Genomic DNA, 16,365 nt, shown 5'->3' with positions numbered 1-16,365 from the left:
TCTGCATGTGACTGTATCTGTTCTCTCAAATCCAATGTGCCTTGCTATTTATTTAAATTATTTTCTGTTCTGTTTATAATTGCATGCTATGGTCTAAACACATCATATTTAGATCTGTAACGCAAAACACAAAAGAGGTTTGCTTAGACATCAGTGTAACCAAAAAAAGTGCTAATGGTTATGCCCTTGATTTGATTGAAGCCATGCTTCAGTGAAACATCAACCAATTTGTAGAGGAATATCAGAAAACCTAATAGTTTACATCATGTAGCTCAAACAACCAGTTAACTCATTGAAATTTTCACTTTTCTATGGCTCCAGGTTGTGTTATAAATAGCTTCAAGGATAGATGACTCATCATGAGACTATTTTTATTACTCTTTGAAGCTAATGTCTAGCATTTGTTCCCTTCTTCATAGAAATTCTTCCATCATTTGATTACCTCTTGCCAAAAATAAACTCTGTGCCAAACCCCACATATACCTATTAGATCTGAGAAGGGAAGACTCGTTCTGTTTCAATCTCTTTGTGTCCAGTCTCAGTGGGTGGGCAACTGGGGATTCTTTCCTCTTGGTTGATAGGCATAGAGGGACCCTATCCCGTCTTATGGCAGCATTAGGGTTGAGAGACACAGAGAAGCCTAAACATTCAACTTTTGTGGTTTGCATCCTCCACTCAGACCATAATCCTGTTAATTTTGTAAAGTCTGAAATCTCGTTTACTAAAGTCCTCATTAGCAATAATCATATTCGTGGTAGCCTAGCGCAGTGCCAAGCACTTCACATGTATCAAATCAGTGATACCCTCGCCTTTGGGGTAGGTGTTATTATTATCCTCATTTTGCAAGGGAGGCAACTGATGCTCAGAAAGATGGGGTAACTTACCCAAAGACCAAAGCTGGTGAAGGAGTGGCTGAACCAGGACTCAACCCCACGTCTGACAGCAGAGCCTGGCTCCTAATGACGTTCCACTACCATTGGGTACCTATTTTGTGTCGGACACTATTCCTAACAGGATCCAAGTCTTCCAGACTTGGGACTGAACTGGAGAGCTCAGCATGGGATCTGGCGCAAATAGAACAGGTTCATGGAAGAAGAACGGTGTGACGGCAGAGAGGGGAGGGGGTTCCAGGCAGGAGAAATGGGATCAGAAGTTTGGCCCCAGTAACACCAAAACAACTAGAGTCCACTTTAGCTCAAATGCAATGTTTGTGTAGAGCCTGGCTGAGGTTGACCCTGACTGCCAGGTTAAGGAGTTTGTACTTTATGAAATTCTGGTATAAAAAAATAATGTAAGCATCGTATTTGGTTTCATTCTTCAAAGTGTAGATACTGCTATAGTATTACAAAATTGTTCAAGAGTAATTGTACAGCGAATGCTTGCTTTTTGTCTACATTGATATAGTACATGAGGCATTTCTATCTGATTTTTTCTTCAGAGAAGCTCTAGTTCTTCTCCGTAAAGACAAAGTTTAAAAAACAAACCCTCCCATCACCTCTTAAAAAAAACAATGCCTGCAATGTTGGGAACCGCAGTCCCTGCGTTTACATTTCATGTCACACCCCCTAAGGACTGTCATCATTAGTCAAATAAGTAAACAGCACAATGTAAGAGAGGGAAACAAAGTCCAGTGGGCCTTTTGTTCAGTCTCCCGATGTACAGAGAAGTGTTCTCTCCCTCCAGATTACAGGCCTGAGTTACCTGCCCTCCCACACACTGTGGGACCCTATTGTCCACGCACGGGAGATGAGACCCAGAAGAACAGCCTGCAAAGTGACATGAGGTAGCTAACGTTTACACAAAATAAAATAAATCACAAAGACAGCACAAACGATTCTATTCCGTTTCCAAAGATTCAGTAAAGCAGATTTGCCTATAAAAGGAGCTATAAGTTACTTTAGTTATGACGGTCTTTCGTATGTTTAGGCTTTGAAACCAGCATCTCCTACCTGCCCTCCACCCTCCTGCAGGGTTTGGGAAAAGGAATATTTTTCTGGTAACAGAAATCATTAGAATGGAGACTCAGGGCAGCGCCCTCAGTTAGACTCGGGTCTAGTCAGGGCTCTGGACTGATAGTTTGTGTTATTTTGTGAATTGACAATATGTCTCTGAAAGCCAAAATGTGATATTCTAAAAACTCAAAGGGGTATTTACACCTTCAGAGAGTAGTGGATATTTTGTTCTCTCCTCCCCTTGGGGGGTGGAGAGGGGTGGGGGGAGAGCTCTCCCATAGGTGCTGGCTGAAGGGAAGGATGCTCCTAACTCCTCTAGGGAGTATTGAGAAGTGATGCACTTCCCTTAGCTTCTTACAGCCGCCAGTGCCCAGGTTCCCCATGCTGGTGGGCATTCAGGTGAAAGATAACATCTTCATTTTAAATCAAACCTGACTTAAGCAATGTCTTGGAGAGGCTCCTCCCCCCAGCAGGTGGGGTGAATGCCAGAGTAGTATAAAACTGACAATCTCTTGAGAGTTGACGGTTGCCTTGTGCCCAAAGATGCTGTTTTGACTCTGGGTGACCCTGTCAAACTGAACAGCCACTTGCTGTCATTTCCAGCCATGCCTCTGTCCCTGAGTTATCAGCTATGTGACTGAGCAGAGACTGGCAGGGAATTCCCTATTGCAGAGGCATTGTTTTTATTAGTTTCAAGAAATCTGAGTTGTCTTAATTAAAGGCAAAAATCATGGGATAGATTATCATATGGGTGTGGAAATTTTAAAAGGTGCCCAATTTTATACTTTATTGTCTAAATACACACTTTTCTCTGCCCTATTCTTTTTCTCTCTTCCAATCTTCCAGTGGCCTCTGTCTTAAATGATGATGTAGTTTATCCATCCTTTTGATCTATCACACACAAATGTCATTTTGAACAGAAAAATTTATTCAAATTTTGTCCTCACACTTTTCACCTCACCAGGCACTCTCAGTATCTCTTTAATCCAACTGAAGTTCTAAATAAGTCTATCAACAGAGAGGAAAAAACATACCACTAAATATAGTCAAGCAACTGAAATATTACTCAGCAACAAAAAGGATCAAACTATTGATACAACTCAAATGGATCTCAAGAGCATTATGCTGAATGAAAAAAATCAGTCTCAAAAAGATCACATATAGTACGATTCCATTTATGTAACATTCTCAAAAGGAGAAAAATATAGAGATGGAAAACATCTGGTTGCCAGGAGTAGGGAGAAGGAGGTGGGTGTAATTATAAAGGAATAGCACAAAGGAGAGCTTTGTAGCAATGGAAGTTTTGTATCTTGGTTGTGGCAATGTTTGCACAAATCTATGCATGTGATAAAGTGACATAGAAATGATACACACATATTGTACCAATGCCAACTTCCTGGTTTTGATATCCTAAGAAAATTAGGTCCCACGTAACCATTGGGAGGAAACTAGGTGACAGAGATATGGGGCCTCTCTATGTCACCTTTACAACTTCCTGTGAATCTATAATTACTTCCAAACAAAAAATTTATATGTAAGTCAACCAACCATATGGACTCCTCTGCAGAGCAAGTATAAATATAGCAGAGTGACACATGCCAAAAAAGCGTCAGATATTTTTTAAAAATGTGCTGTTACTAAAGAATTGCTTCCAAAAACAAGAAGGAATAAAATAGTGATGAAATGTGTTCTCAGGACTATAATAAAATCGCTCCATTTATGTAGCGCTCTGAACCATTCGATTGCTTTTCAGGCGTTCACAAAGCAAGACTGGAAACACAAACCCTTCCAGTTAGATCACTTTAACAATCAAGGGCGGTTTGGTCCTAAAGGTTACAAGTACATTCTGCATGCATGTACCACATTCCTCCCATTTGGAAAAATTCCAGGAAACAAGACCATAGCATGTGTAGCCCCAGGTAACACGTAGGAAATGTTTCTTAAAATAGCAAGGGCCACCACAGCCTCTCTCCTTAATGAATTCCTCCCTCTCCTTTCTTTTTCAGTTCTTTAATACTTGTCCTTCCAAGTTCATCTCACTCCCACGCGGGGCCTCTCTAGCAAAGGCGGAGCAAAGCAGGCAAACCTGTAAGCAGTGCGGTGTCCCGAGGCAGTGGCTTCCCGAGGTCCTTCCTGCGAGCCACCACCCAGCTCATGCTCCTCGCGCCCCGGCGACCACCCAGGACCCGCGCGTCACCCGCGAGCCGCGAGCCACGAGCCACTAGCCACCAGCCGCCGTGGGAGATGCTGCTGGGCGGCCTGCCCCGGTACCAACACTGCAAAGAGAACAACAGCCTCACCAGCTGTCAGCCTAAGCTGCCTCTTGGTGCATTACATCTTTTTTTTTCTTTTGCTTCTTTAACATTTTTATAGTACCCTGAGTGTACCCAGTGTTATAAAATTATGCCAAAACAAAGAACAAAGTCCTTGTCCTGAGGAGTATGTAGTGTAAAAGGCACGAATGACGCAAGGCAAAATGATAAGGCAAACACAGTGTGGGGAGAAAAAGTTAGGAGTGAAAGGGAAGTTAGAATCAACAAGACTTTCAGTGGACCAAAAAACAGAAAGGGTAAGCCAGGGCCTTTACTGCTCACAGCAGAAAAAGAAATAAAGATGTGCAATAATTGCAATAGTAATAGTAACATTTTTTTGAGTGTTTCTTATGTGCCAGGCAGTATCATCGAACCAATTCTATCAGGTAGGTACTATTATTATATCTAATTGGAAAACCAGGGTTTCTTTTAACTGTTTAATTTAACAAACACCTCTAATGCTTACAAAGTGCCAAATATGGTTCTAAATACTTTACACATATTAACTCATTGAATCCTCATAAAATCTTTATGAAGTAGGAACTATTTCCCTCATTTCACAGATGAAGAGAATGAAGCAGTCAGGTTAAATGACTTGCTCAAGGTCACTGAGGTAGAAAGTGGGAGGGCCAAAATTTGAACCCAGGGAGTCCAAATGATAAAGCCAAGATCTGAATCCAGATAGCTCAAATCTGATGGCACTCGGCTTCCTATCCACACAACCTGACGCACAAGCCTGCGTGCTTAATCACAGGCATCAATGTACACTGAATAAATAATTTAAATTTAATTTGAAAATACTTATATTGACTATCAACAATGAACAAATTCACTTTGCAAAAGCCTTTAATATTGCAATGAAAAAGTGTTCAGTTGAAGAATAAATCCTGTTAAAAAAAAGAGAAAGATACAGGTTTTCCTTCATTTATTCAACAAACATGCATGAGTGTCTGCATATGCCAGGCACTACGTGAGGCACCAGGGCAGCAGCAGTGACCAAAAGACACGAAAATGAGAGAAAACAAGGGAACTGGAGCTGCTGTTCATTTTAATGATGGATACACACTAGTTTTATCAGGAGTAATAGGGGCCAATAGCCAACAGGAAATAATGAACTTTTCAATCTTATTATACAGGGAATGAAGTTATTCTGGGCTGGCCAGTCCTGCATCAGTGTTACATACTTAGTCCTTTCTTCATTTCCTGTCTTCTATTTCCTTCATTTTAGTTACGACAGTTAGAGGAAAACACATTGTCAAAGAACATTTAGTATAGACATTTGTTAATATTTCTAACAATGCTTTGCGTGGCAGATAATCATAATAATAACAGCTATCACATATTGAGCGCTTACTCTGTATCAGGCATTAGTCTAAGCATTTTACCTGTGTTAACTCATTTAATCCTCATAACAATCTCAGGAGGTAGATGCTATTATGATCCTGATTTTATAGGTGAAGAGACTGAAGGTCAGAAAGATTAAGAAACTTGCCCAAAGATATAATGCTAAAAAGTGGTGGATTTAATGTATGAACCGAAACTAGGTTTTAGATTCTTTGTAGATTTCATTTACCCTTTGAATTCCCTTCCTCATAACAGTATGAGTAAGAGTATTTTATAAGTGTGGAAATGGTGGAGAGGCATGCAGACCTCTGATCCTGGAATGAAAAGTTGGTATAAAAGATTCCTAAAGAAAGAAGAAACACGGGGAATTAAGTTTTCAAAGTCCGTTATCAAAAGCCAAAATCTTAACTGGCGTAAATATCTACTTTGGAGATAGGAGGGACAGTCCATTCCCCTAACTCACCTTATTTTTTGAAAACACATTTTTATTTCCTGACTCCTTATAATATAGTAAAATAAAAAATAAAACCAATAAAAACTAAGATAAAGAGAGAACCCTCTCCCACCACCAGCATTTGTTTGGAAGTCTTCTTCACAACTATGTGGGTTGTATCTATGCTAAAATAAGCTATCCCCTTGAGAACAAGAAACATAATTTGGTTTTCCCATACAGGGGACAACAGAGTCTCGTCCTTCCATTTGAGCTTGGATTTTAAAACACTAACATTATAAGGAATCTAAAAAACTATAGTTCACTATTATAGGGCCATAATAAAACGATAAAATAATAAAATGAATTGCTAATTCCTGTATTCAGTCATTTTGTCTACAGTTCACTTCCAAAATCCAAGGGAGGGGCAGAGAGCTATGGGACACTTGCAGAGAGAGTGTGCAAGAACCTCCCAGACCACGTCTTCCACCTCGTCTACCTTCTAGACCACACCTCCCTCCCAGCCCCTTCCCTAGCATTCCCCACTTCCCAGAACTGAACTCTTAAATTCCCAAGTGGCTCCCACCTTCTCCTTTCTCGGTTCAGGCTGGTCTTTCTGTTGAGAATTCTCTCCCACTTCCTCCACTTCTTTGCCTGGCTAACATTTATTTCTGCTTCAAAACCCAGCTCAGGCATCACCTGGTCCTGAAATGTTCTCTGACCCCTTTCCTAAGCCAGGTTCAGTGGCAGAGCGTTCAAATCTGATCTTTCCCTGGCCCTTAACATGCTGTTAATGCAACTGTTTGCTTATTTATTCTTCCCCCCACTAGACTAATTCATTTATTCAACAAACATTTCTTGAGCACCTAGTCTTTGCCCAGGACAGTGGTAGGTGTTAGGGAGACAGGCATAAAAGAAATTCCCTAACACGGTTCCTGGAAGATAATAATACTCAATGATGGTTTGTGGAATGAATGAATGGAATTAGGTCATTACAAAAATAGTGAAGGAAGTCCAGAGGAAGATTAGCAGTCCCATGAAAGTGATTTGGTTTTTTCCATTCTCCTATCTCTCGCTTCCTTCTTTGTTGTGTAACATCTTTCTAAGTCTCTTCTTTCCTTAAGTTTTTGTTCTCCTAGTAGTCTTGATCTTACTGCTGTCTTTACTGGAAGGAAGAACTTGGGTGTAAGAGGGACTGTCACTTCCTAGCTGTGTGACCCTTGGCTCTTTCCTTAATTTCTCTGAGCTTCAATTTCCTGCTCTGTAAAATGGAGCTAACAAACACCCATGGTATGGAGAACTGTGTGATGATGAAATGTGATTCACATATGTAAAGGGCTTAGGTCAAAGGCTGGCTTCGAGAGTCCTCCTTTCCTTTCCTTTGTCTCTTCCCTACTCCCACCCCTCACCCTTCCTACAAGATGTCATCAGGGCGGTGGTGGCACGCCAGATGATTTCAGGTGATCCATGGAAGTGCATTTTAAAAAACTCTATTATTATTTTGATATATATTAAAAATATGTAACTAGTCATTAAAACCCATTAAACCTTTGATTTTTATAGAAATCATTGCTTTGATATGTAAAAAGTAAAAAAAAAAGGAGTTTAAGTTTTTAAAAATAGTTAGAAAATAATAATGAGTCAGTACAAAGGATAAGGGGGAAAAAACGGAATAGGTACCTGAAAAACACTGCAGAAATGAACAAAGACAATGACATAGAAGAAGAAAAACATTTAACACAGAAGTCCACATGGTGCTATATTTATTATGCCTGCCCTCAGCGTTTGATAATCTCATAGTAACCATAGTTATACTATGCATTTCTCAAATGTCACTTATTAAAAAAATCCAGTCCTGGGGCTGCAAAGATTCAGTCTTGAGCTGCATGATCATGTCTTTGGATAGGATTAGTCTGTAGTAGATCAAGAAGTCAGCTTTGGGTCCCTAGAAGTCACCTGTGCAGTTCTGCCCATGAAAAAGTGCAAAGTGAAAGAGAACTGTTCATTTACATTGAAGAATAATGAATGTCCAAATAGAATTTTCCAAAGATGTTCTGTGTCCCCACACTGTGTGTCTCCATTTCCTGATCTATAAAATGGGTATCATAATAGAATCTCTCTCATAAGGTTGTTATGAGGGTCAAATAACATAAAAGAAGCGCTTAGTAACACATAAGGAATATAATAATTGATATGTATGGGTGAGCCATTATTATCATTAATCTAGTAGACGCTAGCCTCCTGCATACTCTGGCAGAAGAGCTCGTATCCCTGCAGCCTCGAAAGTTATGTATCCCCTTTGCCAGTCTTCCTGCTTTTTGATGTTTTGTGATAAAATTAGCCCAAAAATCTTCCTGACTCTGAACACATGGTATTCAGTAATTTGGGAAGATCAGATATTCTCTTTAGTGTCTCTGTCACAAACTTCTACCCAGAACACAGATTTTCTGTAGATTGATTTTTTAGAATTTGAGAGAGTACATCACACACACTCAACAATTTCTTGTGTTCCGTATGGGAGAGTCCACTAATATCACCGACTCATTAGGGACTTGTTTGGGGTGGGGACAAAAAAAAAAAAATAAGAGAGAGAGGACTAATTTCCCCACCCCAGCCCCCACAAAAAAGTTAAGGTCTGTAAAAGGCAATAACCAAAGTTGAAACACATGGAAGCTGTAGCCCTAGTTACCAGGCCCTGGAAATTGTGATCTAGGTGTAGGATGCTCTCTTTACAACATAAGACAACTCAGTCATCATGATTATGTCTGCGCTGCCTGGAAGCAAAAAAACATGGATATAGGAAACCAGGAAATTGGGAAACAGGCCATCCACGGTGAAGTCCGCTGCCTCTTCCCCTTAAGGGTGAGAAGCTGTGCAGCTCCCAATGGATAACAAAGAAAGCAGGTCCGCGAGCCTCGGGGGAGGGGGCTGCGGTGGGAAGAGGGCAGCCAGGGTCCACTTACACCTCCAGGGCCCCGCTACTTCCTTCATCTCTTTTCTCAGGATCTCAGATCCCCCTGAGACAGGTAGAGATGCACCTTTCACATTGAGAAATACATATCAAGAGCCAACCGGTCCTCCTCCAGTGAAACCAGGCCCAGGTATCTAAAGGGTCCGCGGAGGACTGCGGCCCGGGATCTCCCGGCCCTCGCCAAGTCTCTCAAGGCCCCCAACCGCTACCCCCTCACTCCCCTGATCACGCCCTGGCACACTAGCGACCAAGTCTCCCGGGCCTGGGTTCCCAACTTAGTTCATCCCCTTTCCTCCAACCAAGTCAGCAGCCCGGTGCGCATCCCTGGGCTGGTCCCGGCGCGCATAGAAGGGACACTCTCTCCACCTCTCCCTGCTGCATCACTGAAAGGAGCTGGGGGACTCACGGGTTCCCTCACTCCTCGCCTTTACCCCCAGCCGGCGCCGACCGGGGGCGCAGCGCCCACCTGTGCCACCGACAGGGGAAGCACCTCTCCCTGCTCGCTGCCCCCGGCGCACGGCTGGCTGGTCCCTGCGTTCAGCTCTCTCTCCTGGACTCCGGGGTGCTCCCGGCTCACCCTCCCAGCGATCCCCTGCGTCCGGGCTCCCTTCTCCCTTCTCTCTTCCCTTCATTCTCTCTTCTCTCCATTTTCCCTCCCACTCCCACCCTCTTGAGGTCTGGCCTCTTATCATTCTTCCCTTCTCCTCTCCTCCGTGGGCTTCTCCTCTCTTCTCCGACGCCCTCTCTCCTTTCCCTGGACGCCACTCGCCTTTCCCGCTCCGTATTTCTGCACCGTCCCTCCCTTCTTTCCAGCGCGCCCCAGGCTTCTCAGTCCGACAGCGCGGGACGCCTCCCTCGGGAGCCGGGCTCAGCGTTCGAACCCGCCCACGGCCGGGAGCAGAGGCCCCCAGACCCAGCACTGCTCTCGCCTGCCTCTTCCCTACAGGAGACTCCCCGGGGGATCCCCGGGCAGAGCCTCCGACCCGGGGAACTGTGCTGGCCTCCCGGGCTGCCCAGCTGTCAAGGACGACCGCTCTATTTTGAGTGCTGCACCCAGTGTCCCCGCCCGGCCTGGGTCCCGCGACTCGGGTAACACCTGGCCAGCAGGATCCCGAGGTGACGCAGAGCCAGCTCCCGCAGCGAGGTCGGGTCCCCTCCACCAGGCAGGCGGCGCCGCCACGGCGGTGGAAGCGGTCCCAGTACACCCAACTCGAAATCCAAGCGCCGAGGGAATCCCGGGGCCGCGGGCGGGGGTGCCCCACGCCCCAGCCACCCCCCTTCTGCCCCCCGGGAATAGGCTGCCTTGGCATAGCCACCTTTCCTTGCAAACGGAGTCACACATGAGCCTGCCCAGCCGGTCTCCTTTCCCTGCGAGTGCTCTGGTTTACTTAATTTCTAGTCAACCTGGTCATTAGCCTGCAATAACCCATGCAAAGTGCGATCCTTTAGAAAACGGAAAGAATAAATAGGGACCATCAACAAGGTATGACCAGCAGCAACGCCTAACCTAAGCCCCAGACGGTTGAGGGACTGGGCTGCACACGTGTGAGTGTCCCCGTGCGGGCACACACACACACAAACACCCAGCCCGGCTGGGATCCAGCCACAAGTTTGCACATTGACGCGTCTCTAAAGTCCAACAGAAAATATACAAAGCTCCACTCACCTGCCTCTTTTTCTACTCTCTTCCGATTAGGATCCAGGGGAAGTATCGGAAAAGGGTGGATAGAGGGACCCTTCTTTCTTTTCTTTTCGCCTTCCTAAAGAGTGGAAATTTCCATCGTATGATAGGGGGCGGCTTCCCCAGTGTCGCGTTTCCTGCGGACCCTCCCTTCGAGCCCAGCCGCCAATCGCCAGGCGGCAACTTGAGATGTAAACAAAAGCATCCTCCCAGGTGGGGCTGAGTTGTCCAGCTGTCCCTCAAGAGGGAAGCCTGGGAGCTGCGAGCCCCTGCGCTTCCTTCCTGGGTCCCCAATAACAGAGAAAGTCTTGGTGTGAGTGAGTTGGTTATTATTATTAGTAGTAGTATTTTTGACCATTAAGTTTCTTCATTAGTCAAGGTTGCTCTTATTGGATCTGTCCTACATGCAGGAATACAGGTTGATTTTCATTTGGAGGTCTGTAAAAGGGTCTCTCAGGTTGGTGACTCTAAACTTCCTCCAGGTTTGTGGATGTCAAACCTCAACTTGACATAAAGGGAAAAAAATAAACATTTGGGGAAGGGGTACAAATGAAACACCTGTCATTCACGGTAAAAGTCACTTTATGCAAGAGCCAAGCAGGGAATAACTTGCTACCACCTAGCCGCGGGTAGGGGTCTTTGTGGTGATTTTTTTCCCTGGGATTTCAGTTTAAGCATAATCCTCAGATATATGAAGAAGGAATTAGGATATAATAAGTAGCACTATAATTTTAATTCCTTTTAGTAAAGGCACTACCTACCATTTTAAGGAAAACTTTATATTAAAACCATTTTCAGATGTTAACCAGAATTCTTGTTTCAAAGAAGGCCCATGTTCACAACCTCCTGTTTATTTAGTACTCATTTGTCATTCTTTAGGGAAAAAAAATCTTCTCTTATGGAGACTTGACCCTACAGTTTAGCAAACTCACCAGGCAACACAAATTCCTTTCTGAATTCTCTAATATTCAATTGAACTTGATTCACAATGGTAAGTCTCACTGTTTGTTCATACCATGAATACCCAGAACCATCTCATTTTACAGTTCCCATTAGCTAAAACACCAGCAGCACTTTAGCACCCTAAAAAACAGGATAACAACATCAAAAATCCACCCGGATGATGTATAATAATCAGGAACATTAAAAACACGACATTAATGCATACATCCACACATCAAATTGTACTAAAACCACCCAACAAGGAAAATTCACTAGAAAGATGATGCAATAAATATCTTCACTGGAGTTACTATTTTGGAACTTAGAGAAAATAGATAAGAAGCAGTATATAAGAAATATTTGTTTTATGAAAGCTGATTATCTACTATCTGACCAAATATGGTATACTTCTTTAGTTTCTCATAACTACAAGTTTCCATTTTGTGAAATTAGAATACATCAGAATAATTTTAAAGTGCCTATAAGCTTGTGGAAACTAGATTATCTTTACAACATCACACTTTTCCATTGATTCTTATTTAATAAATATAAGCAGCTTTTCCTAAGCTACTAAAATGTCAAAATTGGTAGGATTGGGAGAGGGTTACTGAGAGATCAAGACAGGTATATATTTCTCTCTGCCTAACCTGAGATTTAGTAAAAGCAAAACCCAGGTATCTAAAAGGAAAAGCCACTCCAGAGAAAGTGCACCTGAAGATGGGATCAATGCATTTCTCAGCCAGATACTAGTTTACTGTGCAACTGCTCAGCTTTGTAAATGAACTGCTTATTTAATCAATTCTTGACATTTATATCTTAGCTAGTACAGAAAAGATCAAAAACAGTGATTTATTGCCTAATTTATTAGAGAACTATGGGTTACCCGTCTATATATGCTGTTAATACTAATCAGATCATAGGTTGAGGTAAAATGAGTTGCATTCGTCTATAAAGCAAGGAAGTGCTGAGTCAAGGTCAAATTTGTCATCCTTTGTAGCTGTTGCACATCATTAGAGTTTTAGAAGAGCTCAAAGCAATGTCTGGGTGGTGCGAGTCAACTGACAGCCGTTATCTCACATGCTGCAGTCAAAAACTTGAGCTATTAATGGCTATGCTGAATTGACTCAACAGTCCTCAAGGCTGTGTTTTAAATCAGTATTTGAAAGAATATGGAGCAGCTCTCACTAGCAACATGAATATCTCTGCCGGACCACATTGTGAAACATATTTTGATTTATCATCAGATCGTTGAGTCTGGAGCAGACTGCTTGAGTCTGAATCCCAGAGCCACCGCCTACCAGCTACGCAACCTTGGCCACGGTGACTATTTCAGTTCTTAGTGACACAGATCCTCCATCTGAAAAATGGAGAACGTTTCTTGATACATTGTTTTCCTGACTTATGTTCTTTTCAGACAGTACTACACATTCACCTAGTGATAGAGGAAAACCAAATGTTTGCAATCCAGAACAAAGCTTACAGAGCAGTTAGAATTTACCAGCATTTTGACAAAGCTGAATTGATTGAAGCTCTCCACTCTAAAATTATATTAACACACTGGTCCTAGAAATGGTTATTGGTTTTGCTGTGGATGCTTTTGTTTTAAGAAAAGTCTGTATAAAAAATATTCCCCAAATATATTCTTTTAACTCAAGCTAAAACTTGAAAACAGAGTTCTACACTCCAATAAGTTTGGAAAACACCATGTTAAAGTTTTGGTGGGGTTCCTCAGAGGTTTGAATCAGTTTCTTTAAGTTGAGATGGAGCATGCAGTATTGAGAAGGAGCATGAGCCCTTTTTGGAGGAACATCTCTAAGATCTAATGATCCAGAGAACAGCCACTACTAAATTTTGGTATAAATGAATGCCTTAGGAAGGAAACAGAACACAATTATTATTCAAACATGGTACGTGTGAAGTTTCTTGGTTTATGTATTATCATTGTGAAGTTTGATAGCAGTGATTTTAGTAGGCTTTTGTATATTTTTCTTTGATAGTACTTTTAACATGGATTAGTTTTCTAGTTAATAATTATTATGATTAGTAAAGTGGCTTTAGGTTACAAAGCACCATAGCATATGTTATGCCACTTGATACTAAAATAAGCCAACCATGTAGGTATTATTATTTTCCCCATTTGGTGGGAGAGGAAAGTGAGGTTCAGAGAGCTTAAGTGACTCTCCAAAGACACAGAGCCAATAAGTGACAGACTAGAGCATGAACAAGGTTTTCTGCCTTCAAATTCAATGTCTCCCCTTCCACAGCTCACCTCCCTTTTTTTCTGAGCATTTTCTTTACTAAAATTGATTACAGTTTTCCTGCCTACAATCTAGCTAACCCTAAATGGCATGCTTTGCCATAAGCTTATAATTTTTAAAATAATTACTATAAAAGTAATGATCTGTTTTTTTATCATAATTACATGAGCCTCTATAAAGTTTTAATGTCAGTATAATGATTTTATTTTCTATGAATTTGAATTGATTTATGTGAGAAACTGAGTAATACCATGAATTAAATCTATGGTTGAGTTTCTTTAGTGTCATGTTCTCTAAATGGGCTACTATTTCTTACCGGTAGTAGGAAAAAGACACTTGAATAGATCACTCACTGTCACAGTTTCACACGTGATGAAACAACTAGATATTGGATCTCAAAATAGAATTATCAAACGAGATCTAGGATCTTAGAAGATCCAACTCTAGTGTCCAAATCGGGATGTCAGGCCCAGACTCTGAGCCCATCCATGAGGTGAAAAGGGAGAGCAGAGCCCACGCTGCACCCTGACTTAGCTCAGAGGAAAACATGCATCATGTGGTCAGTATTCAATACTCAGCTGCAGGGAGGTCGGCCTTTGTCTCTCTGGTCTGGACATGGCACTACATGCACACAGCTGACCAGTCATTCACCTTCCTTTTCCAGCTTGACACTCACGGCACCGGTCAACTACACCCCTCTGTATACCCCCTGTTCTAAACACTCACTGCCTCCCAGCTCCCCAGTGCCATGGTCTTCCACGCATTGGTGCTTTTGAACACACTGTCTCCACTTCCTGGAAGCCCTCGCTCCCAGCTCTACCTGTCAACTTCACCTTTTACTCATCTTTCAAGCCCCAGCTCATATGTCACCACTTAAGTGAATGAAACCTTCTCCAACTCCTGTAGCTATTTTTTTTTTCTTGGTAGGCTGGGAACATGGGGTGATTGGGAAGCTCGAAGAAAGGTGGGAAAAGAGAACTGGGATATTTTGGACAGAGAGAATTTAGTACTGACAACCACCCTGTGAAGTGAGTGTTTTTATCTCCACTTTTCAGATGACAAAACAGAGAATGAATGAGTTAAGGGGCTTGCAAGAGGCAGAATTAGGACTCAGGTATATGTGATTCCAAAGCTGTCCTCATTCTGTTCCATCACTAGACTTGCCTTCATTTGGGTTCCAGAAGCACATCATAGTACACTGTTGTGGCCCCCACCAGATTTCAATCCCTTAGCAGCCAGCCCCTGTGTCGTTCTTCTGTGTTCCCGGCATTTGCCCCAGCATTTGGCACATAGGTACTCAGTGGATATGTGTTGAACGAGTGAATGAACAAATGAAGAACACCCCTATGATTTGCATATTTTAACAAACACCATCTGTGCCTGAGTTATTTGTTAAATATAGTTACCTGTGATTTATACCTAATTATATTTTGTATCTTCTATATTTTTCTCTAAAGTTAAGAGGCATCGTGATTAGGTGGCCAGTTATAATTTTGGTGCCCAGAGAGACAATCTGCGATTGAGTCTGCCTGGCTACCAGCTACTCTGACCTGCTTTGCACAACTGGTGTTTGAACAGAGACTGACATTGAGTTGATATTGCCAGGTAACGCAATAGCATGGCAGCTTTCAGAAAACGATATTAAATTACTCTAAAAGCAAATGTTACCCTCTGTGATATCCCTTGAGAGTTAGAAACTTATTCATGTCAGTCTTAACTTCATTCTTCCTTTATCTGGAAAAATAAAAGGAAATGGCTTATCACCAAAAACTAGACCTGTTTAACGAGAATTATCACATTAAAAAAATGTGTGTGTGTGTGTGTGTGTGTGTGCTATGTTTACCAAATGTACAAGAAGTAGAACATGTGAAGTTAAACACTTTGTTTCTGATTTCTGGAACCAGCCTCCCTAGGTTTGAATTCCAGCTCTGATACTTTCTAGCTAATAACTAGTTGTTAGTTTTACAATAACTAGAAAAATTAACCTCTTTATGCTTCAATTTCCTCATCTATAACTTGAGGATAACAATTGTACTTATTCATAGAGTTGTTAAAAAAATTAATTGAATCACTTAAGGCACCTAAACCACATATCCTTAATCAAATGGAAAATGCTGATTATAGTCACATCATTTGTTAGTAAAAAATTCTTATAATTACCCCAAAACTTCATTCTATTCCCCTGGGCCTGCTTCCTCATCCTCAGTACAAGAGGGCGGACAGTCTGATCCTTGTATCCCGTGCGATCTTAATGTTCTACAATTGCACAGCTTCTGGGTGTTTATTTCTTCCCTTGTTGCCACAACAAAACTTGAGCTTCCTTTTATTTGCCTTCTGAAGAGATGGAGAACAGGAAAATATTATTAATCTATTTTCTCAAGAATAAAATTTTCACAAGACTAAATCTAAAGTTTTCACAAGACTAAATCTAAAATAAAACAAAACTTGCAAAGTTCCATGAAAACATTTAGCTTT

The 16,365-nt window shown here is 42.0% G+C and overlaps 1 protein-coding gene across 2 annotated transcripts in view; it reads right to left on the bottom strand.

The window, feature by feature from the left end:
* The window catches only part of SLC38A4 (solute carrier family 38 member 4), a 68,527-nt gene extending 57,747 nt beyond the window's left edge, over positions 1-10,780 (bottom strand). The window contains exon 1 of one of the 2 annotated variants that reach the window (XM_014786392.2): positions 10,676-10,780. The gene's annotated coding sequence lies outside the window, so the exon portion shown is untranslated. The remainder of the gene's footprint in view (positions 1-10,675) is intronic. The other variant, XM_087442514.1, reaches the window with a different exon arrangement.
* Positions 10,781-16,365: the final 5,585 nt, after the last annotated feature.

Source organism: Ceratotherium simum, chromosome 17, assembly GCF_057802395.1.
Source record: "Ceratotherium simum simum isolate JZ-2026a chromosome 17, ASM5780239v1, whole genome shotgun sequence".
NCBI lineage: Eukaryota > Metazoa > Chordata > Mammalia > Perissodactyla > Rhinocerotidae > Ceratotherium > Ceratotherium simum.
Note: the sequence above shows the minus strand (reverse complement) of the source record. Positions and strands in the feature narration are given on the sequence as shown.